The sequence below is a fragment of the Bos indicus genome, chromosome 23 (genome assembly GCF_029378745.1).
Source record: "Bos indicus isolate NIAB-ARS_2022 breed Sahiwal x Tharparkar chromosome 23, NIAB-ARS_B.indTharparkar_mat_pri_1.0, whole genome shotgun sequence".
NCBI classification, from domain to species: Eukaryota; Metazoa; Chordata; class Mammalia; order Artiodactyla; family Bovidae; genus Bos; species Bos indicus.
Window position 1 is genome coordinate 32114165 of NC_091782.1, and position 11054 is coordinate 32125218.

At 38.2% G+C, this 11054-nt stretch overlaps 1 long non-coding RNA gene, 2 other non-coding genes and 1 pseudogene across 7 annotated transcripts in view; 2 read left to right on the plus strand and 2 right to left on the minus strand.

Annotated features, from left to right (window-relative positions):
- The window catches only part of LOC109576650 (uncharacterized), a 35139-nt gene extending 30535 nt beyond the window's left edge, over positions 1–4604 (minus strand). The window contains exons 1-3 of one of the 5 annotated variants that reach the window (XR_011563289.1): positions 4292–4596; positions 3889–4130; positions 1219–2972 (exon numbers count right to left, since the gene is read on the minus strand). This is a non-coding gene — a long non-coding RNA (uncharacterized lncRNA). Of the gene's footprint in view, positions 1–1218; positions 3097–3888; positions 4131–4291 lie in introns of those variants that run through there. The other 4 variants (XR_011563285.1, XR_011563286.1, XR_011563288.1 and 1 more) reach the window with 4 other exon arrangements.
- On the plus strand, positions 4478–4583 carry TRNAL-CAA (transfer RNA leucine (anticodon CAA)). The gene is made up of 2 exons: positions 4478–4515; positions 4538–4583. It is a non-coding gene; the product is annotated as a tRNA-Leu (tRNA).
- Positions 4605–6556: 1952 nt separating the features above from the next.
- LOC139179155 (U6 spliceosomal RNA) lies at positions 6557–6653 on the plus strand (annotated as a pseudogene).
- Positions 6654–10778: 4125 nt separating this feature from the next.
- Positions 10779–10851, minus strand: TRNAR-CCG (transfer RNA arginine (anticodon CCG)). The gene has a single exon. It is a non-coding gene; the product is annotated as a tRNA-Arg (tRNA).
- Between the last annotated feature and the right edge of the window lie 203 nt (positions 10852–11054).

Genomic DNA, 11054 nt, shown 5'->3' on the forward strand with positions numbered 1-11054 from the left:
AGTGCTTTGTGTACAATGGCTTATTTAATGCTCTTAACAACCCTACAAGATAAAGTGGATACTGTTGCCTTTATTTTACACAAGAAAATTGAAGCATAGAGAGGGTAGTGATTTATCCAAGGTGTACAGTTATGAAGCAACAGGGCCAGGATTCAGACTGAGGTGAAATACATGTCCACGTACATCATATCCTGCCTCACAATATCTATGGATTATGCTTTTCTGCATGGAAAGGTAGAGACTGAGGCCTTGGGATGCCAGTCTGTTGACCTGGGATACCTGCCTTTAACAGTAAGTCTGTCTATTCTAGATTCAAGAATTCGCAACTGGAAAACTGCGTAAAGAGACCCAGTCAGAATGGCATTTCAGTTTCACTTAATATAGTCCATTGGGACATGGATGAAGAATAAGAGCCCATAAAGAGGGCACCTTTCTTGGTACCAGTCCCAAGAAAATGTGCCCCTAGGAAAGATTCCCTGATCCTTGCTGCTTGACTGACGGAGCTGTCTCCAGGCTAACAAAAGGTCTCACACTGGATCTGCTTTATCTCCAGTAGACTCAGTGCTAATAGGAGCAGCATCTTAATGAATTTTTATTATTAACAGCAGCAGCTGGAGCAGCTGTAAGCAACCTCTTTGGATTCAGCAAAGCTACTTTCAATTTGAACTGGGATATACTACAAGACTGAATATTACTAACAATGCTGAATGGGAAAATGTCTCAAAAAGACTGTGTACTTTACAGTACCCTTTCTATGATATGGACAAAAGGTTTGTGGTTACCAGTGGGCCACGTGTAGGACAGGGTAGAGAAGGAGGGTGTGAATTGATGTGTTTTGTACTGTTTATCTTATGATTCTTATGGGTGGTGGGTTTGGAGGTATTAAAAAGAACATATTTTAACCTGTCATTTTGAATGAAGTTAAATGAACTTTGCAAATGATCTGCAGGAAGGTAAGCATTTGAATTCATCAGGTCACAATATGGACCCCTTTATGCAAACATGGGATCCAGTTCTTTTGGTTCCTCTCTGGTCCTTAGAACATTTGAAGTTAATTACATATTACATTTGAAGTTGAGTGGTACTTCAACCACTCATTCTTTTGTTTTTTTGTTGCCTCAGGAAAATTGTGTTTGTCTTCAGCTGCTCTTGTTTTTTCTGATACTGATCTGGTGGGTACAGAAGAGCATCTTCCCCAAGAGCAGACAAGGCCTAGAAGGGAAAGTTTCAGAGAATGAAAGGAAACTGCCATCTAGGATACGCAGTTGACAAGATGAGAGAATGCACATGACAGTTGCCTTAAAGGCAACATTTAAAAGCACTAAGAAAGTAAGAGCAAGAGCTAGCATATAGTAAATAGATCCATTTGTTAACATCTTCATCAGTGATCGTGACCAAAGTATGGATGGAAATCACACATCTCCCAGCAAAACTAGAAAGATTCTTAGTGTACCAATGATTTGTGGGTTGCTTCTTCACAAATGCATGACAACAATTCATTCATTCAAAAAAAAGTTAAACAGTGTTAGGTGCCCCAGATGAACTTGACTGTTGAGAATACAAGAGAACCTAACTCTGTCCTTGGAAAAATTAATAAAGTCAATTAAGAGGAGAAAAAAATAACATGAAATAGTGGGATGAGGCAAAAGACCATTTGTGGGTAAGTGAAACACTGTGCTTTCAGGAGACCTCAGTGCCAACCATGGTGGTCAGGAGAAACGGAAAGCCTAGATCTGCATTTCTTCCTTAGGGCACTTTTTCTTGAGGTTGAGAGGTTAGTACAAACTAACATGGCCCTGCAATAAATTTTGACTTGATTATGCAATTAAATCACTACACTCTTGCACCTCCTTTAACCCGGTAATTTCTTTGAGAGGTCTTTGTAAAGAATAATGAGAAAGTTCAGTCAAACCAGTGTAGATTATTCTAGGTGAACTGACTTTGCTAGAATATTAATAAAGCATTAATACCTTAGATTTTACATTGTGCAAACAATACTTAAATATAACAGTATTGCCCCAAGTACATTTCCACATAAAACAGTGAAGAGATTAATTTCAAGGTGGGAAATTAAATCCTATTCTTTAAATTGGTATAAGCAAACATAGTCATCTTTTTTTAGTCCCCTCCACTCTTGAAAATTTTTGTTGTTGTTGAGCCCCGAGGCATGTGGGATCTTAGTTCCCCTGTCAGGGATGGAACCTGTGCCCTGCACAGTAGAAGCAGAGTCTTAACTACTGACCACTAGGTAAGCCCCACCCTTTTAAATTTTGAGGCCTTTCAAAATCCTTCATTCAGGTATTTTCAAAAAATGTACACTGGCCTCTGGGAAGATCTGTTGCACAGTAAGCATTGTTAATAAATTGTAAAATTGTTTACATATTTAATTATACCTTACCTATTCCAGAAAGTACTTCAAATCATTTAAAGCATAAAATCAAAATATCAGGAGTTTAATATTCCAATAAAGGAAGAAAGAGATGGAACTAAAAAATGACCAGGAATAAAAGTAAATGTTAGCAATGGTAACATTATAAGCACATTAAATGTGGGCCACAGTTTGGTTTTTAAAGACTCACATGAGAACCTTGTAAAATTTATAGCTCACTATAAAACTAGAGTTTTATATCTATAGTTTCTATACATGGAAAGTAGTGTTTAAGGGACTTAATAGGATTCTTGTTAGTAAAAGAAATTTCTTCTTGGGTTCTTAGTAAATAAAGACTATCAGAAGGGTTTATTTTTCGTAAAATGAGTTTCACAATTCAAGGAAGGATGAACACCTCAAAGGCTGGGTAAGCAATTTAGAGAAGAATATAAAAATCCTTGAAACATGAATATTGAACCTCACTAATAAAACTGTGTCACCCAGCAAAATGTTTTGTTGTTAACCGTTTAATCACAGTATTCTGTTGGTCATCTTTGGGTTATCTTCTGTAATGTGCGTTCAGTCCCTGGGTCCAGAAGATCTTCTGGAGAAGGAAATTGCAGCCCACTGGCAACACACTCCAGTCCTCTTGCCTGGGAAATCCCATGGACGGAGAAGCCTGGTAGGCTAGAGTCTACAACTGAGACTTCACTTTTCAGTATTCTTGCCTGAAAAACCATGGACAGAGGAACCTGGCGGGTTACAGTCCATGGGGTCGCAAAGAGTCAGACATGATTCTGCTGCTGCTGCTGCTAAGTCGCTTCAGTCGTGTCCGACTGTGCGACCCCAGAGACCGAAGCCCACCAGGCTCCCCCGTCCCTGGGATTCTCCAGGCAAGAACGCCGGAGTGGCTTGCCATTTCCTTCTCCAATGCATGAAAGTGAAAGGGAAGTCGCTCAGTCGTGTCCGACTCCTAGCGACCCAATGGACTGCAGCCTACCAGGCTCCTCCGTCCATGGGATTTTCCAAGCAACAGTACTGGAGTGGAGTGCCATTGCCTTCTCCGAGACATGACTAAATTGCTTCAGAATTTGGGGAGGTAGGTGGGCAGTGTGTATTAAAAGCTTTTAAAACTGGATAAACTTTAAGAATGGATATATGTATACATGTAACTGAATCACTGAGTTGTACACCTGAAACTAACAAAACATTGTAAATCAACTATACTCCAATATAAAGTTAAATTAAACTGGATAAAGATCTAGTGACTCCACTTGTAGAATTTAAGGTAATAATTACGGACATCTGAAAATATTTCGCTTTCAGCCTAGTTGGAAGAATAATTTCTTACTCTTTGCCCTTCAAGGTTTCATTAAAATATGTGACCTTCCAGACTCAAAGCTCATATTACTTTGCACAAAGCTGAGAAAGAGCTGAAAAAGTCTGAGTCAGGAAGTGTGGCACGTTCCCCTTATTTTCACCCCGCCATCCCTTTTAAAAATCGCCATTTTATCTACTACCTGGCAATGGACGCCACGGAGACTTTCAATCAGGAATATCCGAGAGTGACCAGGAAGGTCGGGAAGCAAGCGTGTCACACTGAGTTTCTCCGGACCTGGAACAGGTCAAGCTCTTGCGTAGAAACTGGTCTCATCAAGTCTTGCATCGGCGGGAGTTGTCGCCCTACAGGACTTTCCAAGGCTGTTCCTCGGCCGTCACTTTCGGAGCCCCAAACAAACACTTCTCCAGTGGCAAGGCACATCTGGGGACGAAAAGGAATCAGAGACAATAAAATGGTCTATGCCATAATATCTGGGGCTTTTGTTGGATTTTTATTGTTCCTCAAAAACTGTCTTCAAAAATAAGCCTGGGGCAAAAACCACGCTCAAGGTTTCGGTAAAGATGAGAGGCTGGAAAACCTACCAAGCGACTTGGGCTATAAACGTCGTTCGGTTCTTTCTTTCCTTCCCTCCAGAAACATAAGCTGTTTTCCTTTTCAAGCCACGGGTGGCCTTTTAGTCTCGATCCGGAAGTTAACTTCTTCCTGGACTATACGTCACACAGACGCTGATCTATTTTAGTGGAAAATCTTCCTGTTTTTCACGAGGTGTCAGGATGGCCGAGTGGTCTAAGGCGCCAGACTCAAGCGAAGCTTCCCCACCTTGGGGATTCTGGTCTCCGTATGGAGGCGTGGGTTCGAATCCCACTTCTGACACATTCATTTTTTTCCCATCTTCTAATTTCTAAAACAAAATATATTGAGAAGAGCAATATGCGTATGTAATTTACCAACATAGTGTTAAAAACGGATTTTAAAAAATTTCTCACAGGGACTGCTAACGAAAAATAGTAAAAGCTGAAACATCGCGATATTTTTGGAAGTCACGAGATTTGGGGCGAAGGATTAATAACGACGGGAGAGTACAAGAGGTTGGTTTTTCTGAGACAGCGCGAGGAAATGTTAAAATAGCGAGATTTGGAACTCAGATAGTTCCCTTTCCCTTGGTATTGGAGAAGAAAGTGGGCGTGGACCGGTGCCCCGCCTGTTTCTCCTGGTTGCTCTTCCGCTTCTTCCCAGACAGAGACCCGGCCGTGAATACTTCCTGCAGCACTCCCTGCCAAGCCCACTCACCTGTGGCTCACGTTAGTGCTCGTGTGTGTGCTCAGTGGTTCAGTCCTGTCCAGCTCTTTGGGACCCCATGGACTGCAGCCCTCCAGGCTCCTTGTATCCATAGTGTTTTCCAGGCAAGAATACTGGAGCGGGTTGTTATTCTAGGGGATCTTCCCCACCCAGGGGTGGAATCCGCGTCACTTGAGTTTCCTACAGTGGCAGGAGGATTCTTTACCACTGCACACTGCTGTCTGCAAAGATATTTTATATAGATGTTTAATATAGATCGATTGGATTTTTATTGATTTTAATATAGATCTATGGATCTATATTATTTATAAGAAATTAACGATATATAGATTTATGGATTTTATGGGTCTATAAATATATATAAATTTATGGATTTTAATATAGATCTATTTATTTTATATTGAACATGGTCTCTCCGTGTTTAAAAGTCATGAATTAGTTCTCAAACATTTCCTTTGTAAATTAGGCACATTCACACCCTCGCTGGCATCTAATAATTATTGTTTTGTTTCCTAGTCAAAACTGAGTGCCGTCTTAACTCCTGAATAAAATATGAAAGTTACACCTTTCTTCTCCTCCAAATCTAACCACCAACAATATTTTATTATATTTTGTACACTCCTATTTTCTCTGAATTCATGTATATATAATATATAAATATTTTGTTTTTACAGAAATGAAGTCATAGGAAGTATACCATTCTCTGACTTTTTTTTAAAACCTAATGTATCTTGGGCTCTTTCCGTGTAAACACTATCTTTTTCCTTAGAATGAAATGTTGCAAATAAGTACACAGGATAGATATAGTCTATTTCATTTATCCACTTTTTTTCCCCCTAGACATTTAGGGTATTTTTAATCACCATTCTTCCATCAAGTATATCATGAGTGCTTTTTATGTACCAAGGAATGCAGTTCTGGAGCCATGGCAGTAAAAGTATAAAAATAAAATGGAATAGGATAGAATTAAAATTAAAATTTAATTTTTTTAAACTCGTAAAATAAACTTATACCTTATGTTGCTTATATTCCAGTCAAATGACTGATTCTGCTCAGGAACACCATATTCCAGGATTTCCTTATCTCTCAGGAGAAGAATATACATATCCCAGATTCCAAGACTAATGACAGCTATTGAAGATTCATATATGCATGGTAATGTATTTCTGTCATTATGACCACTCATGACTGTACTTGTTTGATCATTGATTTTTATCCTGAAATAGTCAAAATGTAAGAGACTAGGTGGGTGAAAAGAAAGCTGGTTTATTTAGAAATTAAAGCCTGTAGATATTTGAAAACTTTGAAACTCAGAAGATAGGTGAAATATTGGAAGTATTCATTTACTCTGAGACTTCCCTTGTAAAAAGAGTTGTTTGTATTACTCTCATAATTCCCTGCTTTCTGTTTCAGAAAAAGATGTTAAGTATATCCAAAAAGTTTAGAAAACACATGATTGCATACTAGCTAAAAATTGTTTGCAAGGTAATCGGGAATGAGTGCCTGACTTGTTTGGCTTTTAAAATGTGAATAAATAATGCAGAATGGTGCTCGCCTTGGCAGCACACATACTAAAGTTGAAAATGATTCGCATGGCTCTTGCTCAAGGATGACACGCAAATTTGTGAAGCATTCCATAATTTGACAAGAAATTAAAAGTTAAAGTATCAATAAGTGAAGGTTTGACTAAGCTATTCTTAGAATGATAAGCTTCATCCTAGTAACTGATTTCATATGATCGACCTAACCAATATTGACTAGCATAAAGCAAGTCTAAGATTTTTAAAGTGAAGTTAAAAATTCAACTAAATTATGGATAACTCCAGCTGAAATAAAAAAAGATACTTAAAAAAAATGTGGAATACCCAATATAGAAAGTAGGTCCAAATGTGACCAAACTATAACCACTACAACACAGGCCTATTGATGAGTGGATATACAGTTGTTTCTTTGTATCCATGGTGTTCCAGGACCACCAACAGATGCCAAATCCGTGGATACTTGAGTCTCATATAAAGTGGCATAATTATTCGCTTATAGCCTACACACATTCTCTTTTATACTTTTAAATCATCTCTTGATTAAATACTTAGTACAGCGTAAATGCTATGTAAATAGTTGATGGTGCATGGTAAATTCAAGTTTTCCTGTTTGGAACTTTCTGGAATATTTTTTCTGAATATTTTTGATATGGAGTTGTTATAATCCATGGCTGCAGAACCTGCAGATATGGAGGTCTGACTGTAAATGAGATGAGTGTGGTCTACCATCAGAGGGTTCCTAGGAAAGCCATAGTACAAGTCTGATTTCTCTATGAAATTTACTAGAGAAGTCAGTTAACTCATCAGCTCTAATATCCCTCAATTTCTTATAAATGATATAAAAAAGTAGCACTTGAAATGACAGTATTCCTATTTTAACCCAACTTCATACATTTTTATTACAGATATCTCCATTTCATGGAACATGAGGTGAGAAGCAAACTGTATTTCACCACTTAAAATATCATGCCCTTCTTCAATATGATAAAGAACATTTATAGAAAAAACTACAGCTAACATCATTCTCAAGCAATTAGACAAGAAAAATAATCAAAGTCATTCAAATGGAAAGTATAGAAGTAATACTGTCTCTACTTACAGATGGCAATATCATGACATGATCACAAGAAAACTACAACTGATAGATGAATTCAGCAAAGTTGCAGAGTATAAGATCAACATACAAAATCAGTTGTGTTTCTATATCAGCAATGAACAAACCGAAAAGAAAATTATGAAAGCAACTTCAATTATAATAGCACATTATAATAATACATAATAAATAAATAATACATAATAAATAAATAACACATAATAAAATACCCACGAATGGATTTAACCAATGAAATGAGAGACTTGTACACTGAAATCTACAAAACATTGCTGACAGAAATTAAAGAAGACTCAAATAAGTGGAAAGAGATTCCAAGTTCCTAAATAGGAAGACTTAATACTGTTAAGATGTTAATACTATCCAAAGTGATCTACAGATTCAATTTCATTTCTATCAAAATTCCAACAACTTTTTTTACAGAAAAGAAAAAGCCATTCTTCAAATTCATACCAAATTGCAATATGAACATACAAAAATCTTGAAAAAGAAGAACAAAGGCGGAGAACTCAGACTTCCTCAATTCAAAACTTAGTATAAAGCTATAGTAACCAACATGATATGGTAATGGCATAAAGACGGACATATAATGCAATTGAGAATCCAGAAATCATCCCATACATTTATAGCCAACTGGTTTTTTAACGAATATTTATTTATTGTAAAAAAAAGTCTTAACCATTATAAGTGTACTGTTCAGTAGTTTTAGGAATATTCATATTGCTGTGGAACAGATCTCTAGAACCCTTATCTTGCAAAATTGAAATTCTGTATCCATTAAACAACTGTCATTTTTACCTCCCTCCCATAAAATGGTAATCACCATTGTACTTTTGATTATTTCATATATTCTATGATGGAATAGAATTTAAGTTTTTAAGGCTGCACAAGAAAATTTGAACATAACATAGTCCCTGTCTGACAGGGCCTTCTTTAATGTACAATATGCACCTGTACAAAGATAGGAATGTCTGCTTGACCATGCCAGTGGTGTAAATATTACCCTTCCTTAAAGGATAATATTGTTTTCCTAATTCTGACTCCTTGGAAAAAGACTCTGATGCTGGGAGGGATTGGGGGCAGGAGGAGAAGGGGACGACAGAGGATGAGATGGCTGGATGGCATCACTGACACGATGGACGTGAGTCTGGGTGAGCCCCGGGAGTTGGTGATGGACAGGGAGGCCTGGCGTCCTGCGATTCATGGGGTCGCAAAGAGTCGGACATGACTGAGCGACTGAACAGAACTGAACTGAACTGAATTCTGAGGGGTAATGGTTACGTGCTGCTTCCTTTAAACAGGTATATCTGGACTATGTATCTTTGGAGAAATAAAGAGCCTCTTGATGACAGTGAAAGAGGAGAGTGAAAAAGTTGGCTTAAAACTCAACATTCAGAAAACTAAGATATGGCATCTGGTCCCATCACTTCATGGCAAATAGGGAAACAGTGGAAACAATGGCAGACTTTTATTTTGAGGGGCTACAAAATCACTGCAGATGGTGATTGCAGCTATGAAATTAAAAGACACTTGCTCCTTGGAAAAAAAATTATGACCAATCTAGATAGCTTATTAAAAAGCAGAGACATTACTTAGCCAACAAAGGTCCATCTGGTCAAAGCTATGGTTTTCTCAGTAGTCAAGTATGGATGTGAGAGTTGGACTATAAAGAAAGCTGAGCACTGAAGAATCAATGCTTTTGAACTGTGGTGTTGGAGAAGACTCTTAAGAGTCCCTTGGACAGCAAGGAGATCCGTCCAGTCTATCCTAAAGCAAATGGGTCCTGAATATTCATTGGAAGGACTGATGCTGAAGGTGAAACTCCAATACTTTGACCACCTGATGTGAAAAATTGACTCATTTGGAAAGACCGTGATGCTGGGAAAGATTGATGACGGGAGAAGAAGGGGATGACAGAGGATGAGATGGTTGGATGGCATCACCAACTTGATGAACATGAGTTTGAGTGAACTCTGGGAGTTGGTGATGGACAGGGGAGCTTGGTGTGCTGCAGTACATGGGGTCACAAAGAGATGCACACAACTGAGCAACTGAATTGAACTGAACTGAACACTTGTGTCAATGGACACAAAGTATTTGTCTTTTTGTGATTGGCTTATTTCACTTTGAATAATGTCCTCAAGGTCTATTTCTTTCTTTTATTTAAGACGATAATATTCCATGGTACATACCACATTTTATTCATCCATTTATCCTTCTAAGGATATTTAGGTTCATTCTACCTCTTGGCTATTGTGAATAATGCTGCTATGAACATGGGTGCAAATATCTCTTTGAGACTCTATTTTCAAATCTTTTGAATATATACCCAGAAGTGGAGTTTGCTGGATCATACCATAGTTTTCAGTTCCATTTGTGGCATTTGCGCTCTTGCTAAAAACTAAAGGTCTCATGACTACACAAAAGTTGCTCCAGAGTACAGTTCAATTGGAATAAAAGCCTTTGGTGGCTTCTGCCTTTATGCTTTTCTAAAGGGAGGAGGTAGAGGCAATTATATTTGTGGTAGCTAATGAAAATCTGGAGAACATCTATTTCAAACCATTCAGAGCTACAATTATAGAAATCCTAGTCAGATATTTGTTTCCAGAAATTTAGCTAGCCATTTCCCCATTTAGTTGATTTTTTAAGTGATCCCTGCCCCCTCAAAAGTTCAGTATTTCAGCTTTGTAAAGACCAAGTGCCTTCATATTCTCAGCGAGCTATTATATCATAGCACTATTATTCCTTAAGCCAGGATTAATAAAATTCCGTCTAAAGAAGCCCCCATCCCTAATTTTTTATTTCAGCCTATAAATTCTTTCTTTCATAGGACGTGAAACAAGTTTTAGTTATTTTGTTTCTGTGTTTATTTCATTTGTCGGGTTCGGTAGAAAGTAAGCTCCTTGAGGACACGTGCTAGTCCCTCCTCGTTCATGCCTATAGCACTCGTCAAACATCAGGCCTCCAATATATAATTGTTAAATAAGAACGAATTGACCGATTAATTGATTGAACTCACTCACAACCGGGCAACAGCATCAAGAGAGGAGAGGAAACAAATGAGATTTTAAGCCTCTCCAACCTGGCAGGGAATCAGACCAGCAAATGGAAAAAAGCCGACCACGAAGGGACTCGAACCCTCAATCTTCTGATCCGGAATCAGACGCCTTATCCATTAGGCCACGCGGCCAACTGTAAGAGACCCTTCTCACGTAAAGTACAAAAGTTATGTAGGCCGGCGTGGGCGGGGGCTTTTCTACTGACTGGACTGAACTAAACTGAAACGGGAAGAAGGAATGCATCTTCTTTTTTCAGAAATCTAGGTCATGGTCAGGCTACTTGCCCCAAATTTCATCTTCACACAATCTCTCTAAATCAATTCTGTCCGTCTCC